Here is a 15,021-nt window from a genome sequence, read left to right on the forward strand (position 1 = left end):
GTTCTCAGCAGTTCTGCCATCCATCAGATCTTTTAAACAACCAGAAGTTTTCGTCTAAAAATAGAACACTTGCGGAAGGTGCGGTAAACCTCCTGAATGCTCACCTCCAAATATTCTTGCCCAAACCAAAGAAGCAGAAGGCTATTTAATTTTAAAGAAAGAAACATTATATGGTACTACAGTGGTATGTAAAGTAGCTGGAAATGATACACAGTGGAAGGAAGCCAGAAGGAAAGAGGAAATTATGTTCCTTGGCCAAATGGGTCCAAAGCTGCCAGTGTCTGATGGTGGCAGTGTTGAAAAAAGTTTTTCATTCTTAGCCAAACAGCAGCAGCAGCTTACTGAAGGTCATAATCACAGCTCTGCAGTGGATTCAGCGGCAAATTTAACTAATCAGCATTCAAATGTCAGAACAGTAACACTAGCCAAACAGACTGGATTAACTATTCTAAAAGCACAGAGCATGTGACAGATGACAATGATGCCTTTTGATGCATGCTGTAGTCTCCCAAAGATTATGGTCCAAACTCAGAATTGCGAAGGCCCTCTAGACCAGCTTGCAGCCCATTGCTGCTGAAGTTAGGGGAAGACCTCAGACCTCACATAGCAAGGGAATGTCAGAGCTTTGTTTAGAAAACTAACAATGGATCATGAGACACTAAAGAAAGTTTTGGCTATTCTGTCTCATCGGGAGTAACTGAAATTTGACCTAGGCCCTTGTGAAGCCCCATGCTAGCAGTTGTGGGGACTGAGCAGAGGGAGAAATGGATTAACAAAATGTCAAAGTGAAATGGATTGCTCTAAGGTCAAACAAGCTGCTGAACACTATGAATTTGATAAAACTGTCCTTCAGGAATGAAGTCTCCCAACTGACAGAATGTTATGAGAGCAAAGAAGTAAGAAGAATAGCAAATACAGGAAGTATAGGATCCAAGCCATTAAGGAGAGGAAGACTTAACTGAGTGCTCATGATCAAAGCCAGTACTGAATTACAACATATATGAGGAAAAGAGACTTAACTATACAATAGCATAGAATTAGAGTGGGTAAATGTCATGAACGTGAAAAAACAGACTTGCAGCAATGGAAAGAAGTGGGGAAAAAATCCCAAGTACCAATGCTACTAAAAAAGACACCTTGAGGTAAGTTTTTAAAGAGGACAAGGATAAATAAGACCAAAAGCTAAACTGAGGTCTAGGAAGATAAAGTTACCTTGGTCAGAAGCAATGAGCATATCATAAAGTACTTGCAGAAGGTCTCAAAAAACCAAACAAACATAAATAAAACCCCAACTGTGACAAGAAAGGCATTCCTGCCTCCTGATTCATATAAAGTCAGAGCTTTACCACCAGATTTTGTTTATGTAAGAATTTACTGGAGAAATTGCATATTTCTGGGAACAGAAACTAGCCCAACTAGCCCCACTAATGCAATGTAAAACCATGAGATCCAAATCCTCACTGCAAAGGAGTGTAGTGCTGAAGGTCTCAACTAACCCATATCCAACCACTTAATAATCAATGAGAAAAAATTAGTAAGATCATAACAATGATCTTACAAGTTCTGCTGTTGGCCATGGAAGAGGAATTATTCTTAATAACCAATAAATGATTCCACTAATTATAGAAGATGGCTGTGATGAGTTGTTTTTTTTTCCTGCCAAAGAATGTGTCAGTATGAATGCTGGTACTACAAACAAGCCAAAGTATGTATTTGGGAAGGCTTGTGGTGAAATGGGGAAGGAACACAAGGTTACGAGAAAAAATATTCATTGCAGAGAAAAACCTAATCTTCATCACTTCATAGTCTATGTTCTAAATGTTCTGTCTGGATTATTTTGATTTTATGCTATTTTTTCTTTTAGTTTGTCTTTCTTCCCAAGCTTTCTGGAAGGAAAAAAAAAAATCTTGAATCTCAGCCCCAGAGTAAATAATTCACTATTTGTGTATTTCAAAAGATCTAAAAGCTCCTGCGTGTTGCTTACTTTAAATTACCTGACAATCACACTTCTGGAAAAACATCAAAACCAGCAGACAGAGTTCAATTCACAGACTAGGAGAAACATAAATCTTATATGGAATTCTCTTTCTATTTGTAAACATTCTGTGGTCCTTCCACTTGATTCACAATCAAGTTAGACTTGAATTTTCTTGTGTCAAAGCTTCTATTCTGAATTTTACTTTTGAGAAGGAAAAGGAACAATATTAAAAATAGGCTCTTTCAGCACCAGTTCATAGAAATCCATTCAAACAAGCCCTTCCAGCAGAAGTGAGAACAAATATGAAATCAGTGCAAAAACACATATAGGGACTTTGAAAACATTGTTTCACAGTTTTGGGCAGGATTTTTGGTTTGTTCTTAATTAAAAGAACTTTTAGGGCCATTTGTTTAAAAAGACCCACAAAACAGGACACAAACTATTACTAATACCAATAATAAAAGGTTCCAACAAATAGCAAAAGCAATCAACACAGTACTGGAATCCCTGCAATGGGCTCTGAACATGCTCGTCTCTCTTGTCCACAATTTACTTCTGTCACTTCAGAATGCCATCAAGGACTCTCAGATCCATGAAGAGCAATCCTAACATGCAAACATTTCCCAATAAAGGCCAAAAGAAGCCTTCAACAGGGTGCTAACCCGACCTTGACATCTACAGAAATTATACACTTACACAAGGGAAAAAATGTTAAGTTTGAAGTTTGGCAAGTTTCAGAAAACAAGTATTGCTGTGGTCTTGACTTTGTAAGACCAAAAGGAAAAGCACTCCACAGGAATTGTTTGACAGGGCTATGTGGTCCCTGCCCTAATTAGGTACTTTTGGAAGACCTACTCCTTTACTGCGGCTTTTGGTCACTACGCAAAATTAAAATAATAACAGACAGAAATAATATTCACAAAGTAGTACTGCAGCAACTTAATAAATAAGCCATGGAAAACACACCTACTGATCTGGTTGTGCTTGGAGCATGTTCACGAGCTACAACATTTTCTAGTTTGTTCCCTCACAGGTTCCTATGTCATTACTAATTTCTATTTATTTTCCTTCATATTATCACTGCTCAGCTAATCCTCTATCTGTTCTTCTTCACAATGTATTTATCTATTTCACAACTATGTCTATGCCTCCTGGAAGTTTCTATACCCCTGCAGCCTTTCACTCCCCCACCCCCTGCCAAAGATGCCTGTAACTGACAGATGTAGCAGAAAATCCCATCTCTGCTCCCTGTTTTTATTTGATAGACAAAAAGGGCTCAAGGAAAAGATGTTTAATTGCTGTGTTCACAGAAAATGACTTTGTGCACAACTGACTAGTGGCCCAACAAAGACTAAATCTGTCTAAAGCACAGAGAAAAGAGGGAATTTCTTCCTCCTCCAGCATCCCAGACGTTTTAGATAAATTAGATGAGAAAGTCATCATCAGAATCTGCTTTTTGTGTACCAAGCTCTAAACTCTCAGGTGAGTAATCTTGATTTGCACAAGATCTCCTATTTTCAACAATATCACAATATACCTCATAAGAATTAGGAACAATATTTAATACCTCATCTCCATTAACAGCTAAAAAGCCCAAATATTTACAAGAGTACCCTCCTCTCTATTTTTTAGGATTTAGCTGCAAAATTTTAAGTTTCATAGACAAATTATCATCTCATGCACATGGGACAGATCTACACAGAACTTCATGGAATTACTCATGATTTACACCAGCATTATAGGCACCATAACATTCTTTGTAGTATATTCTAAACAAGAAAAATCATCAGCTGCATATATTACCTGGTTGCTGAAGTTGTAATTGTATGGGCAAAAGCAACCTGCTTCCTTGGACACATTATTTGGAAAACTAAATCAAAAATATTGGCACAAATTTGAAACAGATTAAATCATAAACCATGTGTCATGGGTATAGGGAAGGAACAGAATTTTCACTTGTTTAGCAACAAGGAGTTGTAAAATACTGGTGTTTTAGACTACTTTTACATTATTGCCAAATAATTGCATGTTTCTAAAATAGATAACCAGTCTTTGGCTCATGGCTCCATTTTTTTTCCAGAGCTACACATGAACACTCATTGTGGGACTGGAGGAGTGTTTTGGCTGGTTGGTTGTTGTTTGGATTTTTTTCAGAGGGATTGGGAGAGGCAGAAGGGAAGAAATTGAAGCCATTTTTCTTGTCTAAGACTATACTGCTGGTTCAGTCTGAGCTCACCTTATATCATCAGAAAGATAAAAAGCCTTAGAAAAATAGTCATCATAGATACCTTTACACCTAGCCAATAATGAAACATCCCATATCATAATTCTACTGCACCTAAAATGATTTCTCAGTGGAAAAGGAAACCAAAAAAGAAGTTAAGAAACACATCTCTTCATTCAACCAAACCAACCAGTAAGATCAACATTAGATGAGAAAAACTAGCACCACTTAACCTAGAAAAAAAACCAACCACCACCCGCATTCACAATGGCTGATACGCAATTTTTTCTTGAACTAATCATGCTGCAGGAAGACCTTGTTGGCACCAAATAAGGCATTTCCAAAAGCTTAACCACATTCTGAAACAATTTCTAAACAAGGGAATAAAATCAGTCTATTGCCATACTGCAAAAACATTGCATATAACATGACACCACAGGCAATAAGACTATATTAGAATCCTCTGTCAGGATAGTAGATCCTCTGTCACTAAAGATCCCACCCCTTGCCCCCAATTTCAATAGCTTTCATTCTTTTTAATGTACTGACACTTCTACATGTGAAATTTGCATTTTCCAGGATTAGAGGTAATAATGAAAATGCTTCCAGTGTTTTTAAAAACAAAGAGTAACAAAAGGAAGCACTATACATTATTCCCATTAAAGACTGTTTTTTGTTAGTACTAGCAGGCCAGAAGTTTGGAGTATGTATTTCAAACTTGGCAGATACCTAGTACTTACTATTACAAACAAGAAAAGTTAGACAGGCTGGTGCAATGTTAGAACACTGGGTTTGGGTTCAAACAACATGGACTCAGTTCCTTACTTAACCTTGGCATGGGATGGGAGAGGAAAAGGGAATTAGGAAATTGTATGTGTCTTTGGAAGATTCTCCTGTAACATCTACAGATGCCAATTAGCTATCTGTAAAATAAGAATACATTCCTACTACTTTCCAGGATTTTCTGAGAAGAAAATATTTCAACTGTTGAAAGACTCTCAAAATACTGTGGCAACATGAATGAGTCATACAGGTAACATGGAGTGGGAGGTGTCATTTGTCACTGAACATAAAAATCAAAGCAGTAGCACAGGTAAAAGCAATGAAGGCTTGGAATCTCAGAAAAAAGTCAAGTTTGAAGGGACCTCTTTTCACCACCTCCTGGGATGGAGGTTCTACAAGCTCCCTGGAATACCTGTTTCAGTGCTTAACCACGATCATTGTGAAAATCCTTTTCCTTACATATAGTCTGAACTTCCTCACTGTAACTTGCGAATGTTGCCTCATATGTTCTCCAAGTGAATCTCTGAGAGGACCACGGCTTTGTCTTTTCTGTGACCACTCCTTCACGTAGTAGAAGATAGCAATTAAGAGTCTCAATTAGTCTTGCCTTTTCCCAGGCTAAGCAAATCTAGCTCTATCAGCCTCTTCTCATACAACACACACTCTTACCTGCTAATAATCTTAGTGGCTGCCTGATGGACTCTACCCAGTTTGTCAGTATCTCTGTCATAATAATAGGCAGCCCAAAACTGGGCAGAGTGTAGTGTCACAAGTGTAGAGAAGACTATTGCCCTAGGCTAGGGGTGGGTAAGTGGAGCAGAAGCAAACCAAAATTGTCTACCCAACTTTCTGTGACTATCCAAAAAGGCTCCCTGGCCAGAAGCAAAAGATGGAGCTCAGGATGGATTGCTTTACTCACAAGGACTGGATTTGGTAGAGTTTTTGCTCAGTAACATCATTGTTTTGTAGGAACATGAATTCTCTTAGCCTCCTCTGAAGTAGTCACCAGCAAGTACTCAAACTACTACTCATATGAGAAAAGGGTTAGGGATCCTTAAACCAGTCTCCTGTGAAAACTTCCATACAGAGGAACATGATGTAGCCCATCAGCACTGGGACTACCTACTAAAATTCTATGTTATCTTCATTCTCTTCCAGTCTACAGCTCTTCTGACCCATTCCTTCCTATCTCAAATCCCTGTCTTTAAGACTACCTTTCATTTTTCTCTCTCTTTAGCAAAAAAAAAAAAAAAAAAGAAAAGGAAAACAGAGCCATCAGTTTGTTTGGATAGTTTTGGTGGGTTTTGTTTAAACTTGAAAGCAAGGCTGCAGCAAAAAAGACTGACATTAGCACTTAGCAACTGGTGCCAGAGGTAAAGCAGTATGCATGGATTTAATGGTTTCTATGCACTTCCTTTTGCTTTGAGCATCATTGGTCTTGCAGTCTGCATTTAAAATCTAAAATCTACTCCCTGATTCAGGTTCTTCCCAGGTGGGGCTGGTAAATTGCAGACTACTATATATTATGATAGACAGAGACTAAGAAAGCTTCACATAGCTGCTATGGCAACTCAGATCAGAGATAATAGCATGACAGACGTCTGTGGCTGCTTTGAACACTGCCTTTCTTTTGCCCCTTTTCAAGTCAAGCTTAGGGCTTCAAAACAATTGGCCATGAAGTATCGTATACTTACAGCATATACAATGCAAAATCTCTGCATTTATAAGCACTCTACAATTTATATGACTCAGAAACGGAAATGAAATTTTGTAATAGTACAATATTAAACAGCAGATGGATTATGTTACTACTGATCTGCAACATGAAAAATCTTTTTCCATCATCTTATGCAGCTCTTGGTAGGAGAAAAAAGTTGAGGGGTAGAGAGATAAAGTAGGATAGAGAGGAGAACCTATTCTGAAAATTACTTTCAAAATCTCAAAAACAGTGTTCAATAATGACAATCAATTACTATTTTAATCTCTGCATATTCTATCTCTCTATACATAGGTCACTTTTGAGTGAAAAGAAATACTTCTACTTTCTAAATGCCATGCAACTCATACAACAAAAAAAATTCATTAGTATTACCTACACACATGTATATGCACATACATGAAGGGCAGGCGTGGATATGTATGATTAGGCATACATATAATCTGTGTAATATATAACAAATATAATATGTGTAAACATATGCCTGCCTCTCATATATGTGTGTACAATACACACACACTTTTCCTGAGCCAAACCGTTTTATGCCAGCTTTAAGCTGGGAACAAGTCTTTACAGCCAGTTATAAACCACTGAAATACAAGTTTATATTGGAAATGCTTAGGCACCCTTAACTATAATGATGCTAGTAGGCTCTGCAATAATTCCAAACCTAGAATTTAATAACATGTTGTACTATTCTACAGTAGCATCAGAAAAGCCTCATTAACTTTCCAGTAACTACAGGAAGAAATGACATTTTTTGTAGCTAAAGCCAAGGGAGAGGGACTGAAAGAAGAGGGAATTGCTTCATGTTCCATGTTAAGTCCACAGTTCAAAGTAATGGGACATCTTACGAGGTGTACTCAGTTAAAGAACTGCCTATTTTGTAAGTACTTATTTCCAAGAAACTGAAGAGAAAAAAAAGAGGTATTTAAGGTAAGAAATCACTTTGCTTTATTAATCTTTTAACAATCATTCTGAAGGGGAAAAAGGACATCCTCTTAGGAATAATCAATCTTATTTCTGGTATTTTTTTAAAGTAATAATATTTCTCTGACTGTAGCAATTTTATAAAATGATGAAATACAAATTTTGCTTTCCATCAAGAAATGAACTTGTTTTATTCTCTTTGCAGGCTTACATTCAAAATAACATCTGTTAAGAGTTAATAGACAAACAAGGCAACTCAGCACATTAGGAAGGGAATATATTGTGCCTGACATACTCCAAATCCTCTTTTGATACCAAAATGACAACTGGATGAAGGACTGTGATTGCAGTGGTAGCAAATTACACTTCAGGCTCCAGCTAAGAATCAGAAATGTTCTCAGCGTCTAAATACCACTAAGTTCATATGCATGTGTTCTACAGTCACATACTCTGAATTACTGCTATCGCAGCTAAGACTCCAGCCAGGATGAATTTTGAATAGCTTTATTTTCTTGAAATAGTAAAGCAGTGCTTGAGCAAAAGTAAAAATTACTAAATTGCTACCTTGTCAATAGATTAATATTAGTTTCATCAAAATTCTAATTAAATTCTATAGCACTAAAAACTGAATCCAAATCCCTGGGACAGTAGATTCCTGAAGAAGGAAAGACTAAAGTGAAATACAATGAGCTGAATGTTTAGATGGCTGGAGGACAGATCCAAGATCTCCTTGAATTTAAAACTGGCTGTACGTGATAGCCCATATAGTCTACAGTGAATTTTCAATATTATGTCATCCAGGACTGACCGCCTTTCTGGTATTAAAAAAAAAAAAACAAACAACATTTTAAATAGATACCCAACTTCTTCTCTCTTTAAAAAAATCTCCCCAATGAGTATCACATTTTCTCCTCTCCGTTCCTCAAGGGGAATCTCTGGAGTCCCTTTGCTAAATATAGGTATACTGAATTATTATTTACAGCAGCCTTGCAACAGAGCATGTGAGGCTAGCAAACACACCAAATATCTACCAGAACAGTTACTATTCAAAAGGCACTCCATGTAATTCAAAGTGAATCTCTGTATTCATAACTCTCTATGGTAGACAACATGGATTTCATAGGTGATTTCCACAATAATAAAATAAACAATGTTTACTTATTTGTGTGTGATTTACAAAATACATAAATTTCCAAATGAAAAAATGCCAACTGGAAAAAAAAAGTGGTAATTTGCATCCTTTCTCAAATAACTCAGCATAGGTGGTCATCTGAAACAGGGTAGAAAAACAGAACCTAGGGTTAAAAAATGGTTTATGCTCAATCCTGTTTTAGCACTTCCATTTGCATTGATGAATGGATTTCACGGTATTTTCAGCCAAATATCCTGCTTGATTCTTTATCTTAGAAGCACAAGAAGGACAGATATGAATTCCTCCTAGGTGGACTTCACTATGGATTTCAAGCTCCAAATTCTATTTAAAAAAAACCACTAGATGTATACCTGTCCTGGTTTTGGCTGCGATAGAGTTAATTTTCTTTCTAGTAGCTGGTATAGTGTTAAGTCTTGGATTCAGTACGAGAAGAATGTTGATAACACACTAATGTTTTTCAGTTGTTGCTATACTAAGTCAAGGATTTTTCAGCTTCTGATGCCCAGCCAGCAAGAAGGCTGGAGGGGCACAAGAAGTTGGGAGGGGACACAGCCAGGGCAGCTGACCCAAACTGGCCAAAGGGGTATTCCATACCATGTGACATCATGCCCAGTATATAAACTGGGGGCAGTTGGCCTGGGGGGGGCAGATCACTGTTTGGGACCTAACTGGGCATTTGTCAGCAAGTGGTGAGCAATTGCATTGTGCATCACTTGTTTTGTATGTTCCAATCCTTTTATTAGTATTGTAATTTTATTATTGTTATTATTATCATTATTAGTTTCTTCCTTTCTGTTCTATTAAACTGTTCTTATCTCAACCCATGAGTTTTACCTTTTTCCTTCCAATTCCCTCCCCCATCTCACTGGGTTGGGGGGAAACAAGTGAGCAGCTGCATGGTGCATAGTTGCTCACTGGGGTTAAACCACAACAATACCAAAGCAGCACTACTTGCAAATATTTCCAGAAAGTCTAAGCTCAATAGCTTTTTATTCTATAAATTCAAATCACATTAAAGTCACTTGCATCATTAAGTCAAATTTCACTTATGTATAACAAAGTCATGATCCTGCCAACAAATATATGAAGTAAGTATGGCTTTTGAATAAAAAGAAAAGGACTTTTGTATGTAAATCTGAGGGCATGCAAAACCATTTGCAGGATCAGGAATTAAAATCTCAGGCAACTTGCAGTCTCTCATATAAAAAAAAAAAAAAAAAAAAAAAAAACAAAAGAAAAAACCACCGCACACACAAGCAAACAAGTATGCAAGATTCAAGTTAAGATTCTCCACTACAAAATGAATCAAAAATAAGTTAAAAAAGCAATTTTTCTTTCTCCAGCCATCATACTTCTACTTTTCACTTTAATTTTTGTACATGGTTATTTCTGCTGGGATAACCAATTAGTGATATGTAAAAAATAGACTAAGGAGAGTTCATGTTTAAGGTTTACTCTTGTAAGTATTTTGTCAAATTAACACAACCGAAAATGTTGTGCAAAAAAGTTTATACAAATTTATACACTCACAAAAGGCTTCTAAGCCGAGACAAACAGTCAATCACAGTTCTTTGAGACTGAACAATACAAAAGCCTCACATTTAGGTTTGACACTTGGATGTTTTCCAATAGTCCTGGCTGATTTTACTATAGACTTAGCAGTTGTCGGAACACTGCAGACATACAGATTGGAAAAATGGTGGCTACAGACGCACAGATCAAAAGGCTGCTTGGGCTTTATTCCCACTCTCCACCCCTGCTTTTTTTTTTTTTCCTTCTCCCTTTTCAATATAAAAAGTTAACAACCTTAGTGACATGGCCTGGAAAGATTCAAGACTTCTGCTGAGGTACTGCGTTTTGAAGAAAGAGATATTCTTTCCTCTTAAAATACCAAAGACCATTACATGGGAGAAGAAGAGTGACTAAGATCTTTATAAATAGGAATTGAAAGCTGGGTTGCTAAACAATATTTAGCCAGCTATATAAGTTGACCTGATTTACAAATATGCCAAGCATCCTCTATGTTTCTGTCATCAAACACCATTTGGGGTTTCAAGGGAGTCCAGCATCCTTGAAAATGAGGTCACTAATTTTAGAGCCTAAATAGGATTCAAATAACCTAACATTGGGATCCTGTCTTGAAAATGTCAGTATCTTGCTCAGATGTTATTTGGTTCCACTGATTTGCTTGCTCTGCTGGGCAAAATTGCTGTAAGAACAGCCAAACTAGGTAAGACCAGAAGTCCATCTCTCCCATTATTCTGTTTTCAGCAGTTACTAAGTGTTTAAGGAAAAAAATAAGAGCATGGTACATACCAAGGGACACTTTTCTCATCATACTTTTCAAACTCCCAGCAACATGTGAAGCGACTAGTCAAGTTATTGATACATAGTGCTTGGCTAAGAATTTTTCCTTGTGCTAGCACTTACTACAAAACTAGTACATCTAAAGTACATCAATTCAAACAGAAAAAGTAGTAATCTTATGTTATTTAAAATATGTCAGCTGGAAACAAAAAACTTTGAAGATTTTGTTTCAAAAAAAGTACTTCAACGCAATGCAAACAAAGGCTTACAACCCCCGGGGAGAAAAATAAATGACAGCACATTTGCTGTGAAGAAGTAGAAAGATAGTAAGCAGTTTCTAAAGCCATAGAAACACAAGAGATTGGTGTGACTGTGAAAGGCACTCAATGGTTATCAAGGAAAAAATTACTTCCATGGGGAAAATTAAAAAAAAAAAAAAAAAAGAGGACTTACGCAATGAAACACTGCAAGAGAAGTCAAGGTCTCAAGCACAGTCGGTACAAAAATTTAGGGTCTCTGTATTCAAAAGAATGTTTTTCCTCAGGGAATGAAAAAGAACAAAGAATGCAGAGTCTTTTCAGGTGTTGCCAAAAGGAAAGGAAATCAAATTGTAGGTTAGTGGGAAGAGATTTTGAAACACTAGGGTTTCAAATGTGATCAACAAAACTGGACTGGGAGTGAACTGATTTGAAGAGCGCAAACAACCAGGAAACACACAGACCCTATTTTTCATTTGAAGTCTTTCAGCCAGCTTTGTTCACACCAGTAACTACTGGCTCACATGAAAGCATTTGCAACCATGAAATAACTCTGCTATTTAAATGCCAATGTGGTTGACAGTTCCTCAGGAAGTAGCATGTCATCATCAACAGCACCAAAAAATGGTGCTACTTTTAATCTCCCGCTTTTAACCTCTTAGCTCTCTGAGTACATGAAGGATGCGCACCTTTCAGTGTAATATGAGGTCAGGGATCTCTTCCCTGAACAATCTAATTAGGAGCTCTAGAGTGTTTGCAGTCTGACACACTTCCCTACTCCTTTTCCTCCAATTCACTCCCTTCTGCTTTTGAGAGAACTTAAAATCAGATAATTAAGTGCTGTTAGGTGTTCATGAAGCTCTCAAAATTCTACATAAAGCACTGAATCTCTGTCTTTTAAGCTATTTAAAGTTCATCCACAATACTTTATTAATTTAATTTATGTAGAGTTTAACATAGCATCACCAACAAAGACATATAGGCCACATTCTCCCATAAATCTGGGAGAAGCTATACCAAATCACTTGAACTAAAATAGTGTAAAACCAAAAGATAGTGCAAAATTAAATCCTCCAGCTTCAAAGATCTGCAGGAAGCAAGAGGGGATGACTGCAATTATTATATACAGTCAAGATCCCGTTTCCATACAGAAGTCCATAGCAAATTAAAAAACACAGGAAGAGATGTACAGAAAACACAAGTAAAATGACTATGCTTTCACTAGAGTTTTTCTCATAAAACATCTGTCAGACTTCAAGAGAAATGCAGCTGACCCACAGTAGTGGCTACTGGAATAGACAGCTTAAAACACCTAATTAGGTCACTCTATGCAAGAACTATCATCATTTCATACCAGTGTAAAGCGTTGGAGAAACATCCCCCTTAAGTAAAGGGAAGTATTTTGGGATATAAAAAATACTGCAACTATCAGCTAATGAGGAACAGACAAAGAAAAGTGCCAAACACTGTAAAGCCATGACACTACAGATAATGCCTAAAATTTATGACTGCTTCCTTCCCTGGCAGACAGGAGTACAATTAGAATTCTCAGAACAGAACCACCTTTGTGCTGGCATGCCATGTTATGTTTATATTGCTACAGATAGACTAGAAGATAAAAAAATAAACACTTTAACCCAAGATAATAACTAACTTTTTTTAATGTGGGTTTGGACGTGGTTTTGCACACAGCTTATTCTCCACTGAGGTCACTTAGGTAATTATCAATGCATGCACAGGAATTAACCATGTAAGTAGCTTACTATATACATAGAAACCTCTATTTGAAAAATCACACGAAACAAGAACAAACGAGCTATTATGAGTCACTTAATAATTTCCTTTGCTGTCCAAATACAGCTTGACATTTAAACAGCTTAAATTATTCCTTTATTTCAACTTTGAAAAATTTGAATGTGCTTGGCTTGATGAACTGTTGAATGAAAAGCACCAGGAAGTATGCATGCCCTTTCTTTCATCCTTTACTTACGCTCAATGATATGGATCACTTGGAACTGACAGTGGTTAGAAGCAGCACAGGGAAATAAAAACATAGGTTTTACTCCTCCCCTTCACAAAGAAGGCACAATTACAATATTCTGAGCACGCAATCTGGACTCAGATAACCACAGATGGTTTTGCAATAGAATACCCTGCAGGCATCTTTTCCCTATAAATTGTGAGAAAGGTGATGCAGAGGAAGCTCTGACAACTTCCCAAAGAGCAGTAGCACATCAACAACTGAATCTTGAAGATTTCTCCTACTGCATGCTGTCATTTTGGCCTAGACATCTCTCTCCCCTTTCTCTTTCATTTTGTACTATTTGCGCATCTTGTCCTTCCTGGTTCCATTGATCACTGGTCTTATCACACAGCTAAGTAAAATGGCCAGCTTCTTCCCCAATTACAGTGATGATCCATAAGGACCTGTGTCAACCTTTTAGTACCATGCCTTTGAAGTCAGAGGAAATAGCTAAGCAGCTCTACCAATTTCACATGGCTTCAAGAACATGGTACACAGCATCGCACTTACCTCTAAATCAAACCACTATGCAAAGCATCAGAGAATATAGTCTGTGGTAGGTGCTCAAAGCAACCAGGCCTCGTGTAAGTTTCTCGATGCTTTCATCTAGGAGTTCATTGAGCAAAGAGCTATCATTGAAAACTCAGTAACCAGTACAAGGTATCTACAGAGCACTGAGGCTTATAAGCCTGACAGAGAAGGGTCACTGAATGCTTAAGTTTTAAAGTTTATAGATCTTCATTAAAAAAAAAAAAAAAATAGAGAAAGTAAACTTACACCAAAAACTGTAAAATATTATTACATGCCAGCATAATTTTCTACTTTAATCCCTAAGGAGGATCAAAAGAGGAAAGCTGTAGAAAAAAGTCTACGTAAAATAAGAAACAAAACATGTAGCATGAAACAAAATGTTTCCTTCTTTAATTAATTATACAGTTTGTATTGGACTGGCAATTTGTGCAATTCGTTGAAGTTACTTCAGATATCAAACCTACTGGACAACTGCCCCAAGAGCTCCTAAATACAAACCCAACAGTCTGGGAATACACCTTTCCTTTCAGTACTCCTTCTTCTAACAAAGCTTTGCCTTTAATTCTTCCCTTGGACGTTTTGTCCATCTGCCTAAATGAATCCACTCTACTGTTGGCACTAGGCAAACAGTGAACAGTGTTTCATTCTCTGCTATTAACAAACACTATATCATTACCAACTTAAAAATGCATATATTTTTAAGAAAAATAAAAAGCAAATGGGAAATTTCAATTGCTAGGCATTGCCTCACAACTAATAGAGCTACAATTCTATTGTCATTGCACAACTGGCAATTATACTGTAAACCCAAAAATTTTTAATTAAGCTTTTTATTCTCCACAATTCCATGAAAACTTGATAATATAAACCTTACAGTTTGCCTTAGCTTCCAAAGACCAGTGTTTGACTAGAAATTCATAAATCACAAAAGGCTTATGAATAAACTCTAGATCTGGATTTTAACATGCTCTTGTTCTGTCAAGACATAATGGCAAAATCAACGCCAAAAGAAAACACAACAATATGATAGCAGCATCAAATATTTAAATCAATAGAACCAATAAAAGAACTTCGGTTTGGCAAATGAGGAAATTCTGTCTAATGAGCTTTTATTTTCC

General features: G+C 36.9%; 1 protein-coding gene across 9 annotated transcripts in view; it reads right to left on the minus strand.

Annotated features, from left to right (window-relative positions):
- LOC115336437 (aminopeptidase O (putative)) overlaps window positions 1-15,021 on the minus strand; it is a 207,707-nt gene that overhangs the window by 147,227 nt on the left and 45,459 nt on the right. The window lies entirely within an intron of this gene.

Source organism: Aquila chrysaetos, chromosome Z (genome assembly GCF_900496995.4).
Source record: "Aquila chrysaetos chrysaetos chromosome Z, bAquChr1.4, whole genome shotgun sequence".
Lineage (NCBI taxonomy): Eukaryota > Metazoa > Chordata > Aves > Accipitriformes > Accipitridae > Aquila > Aquila chrysaetos.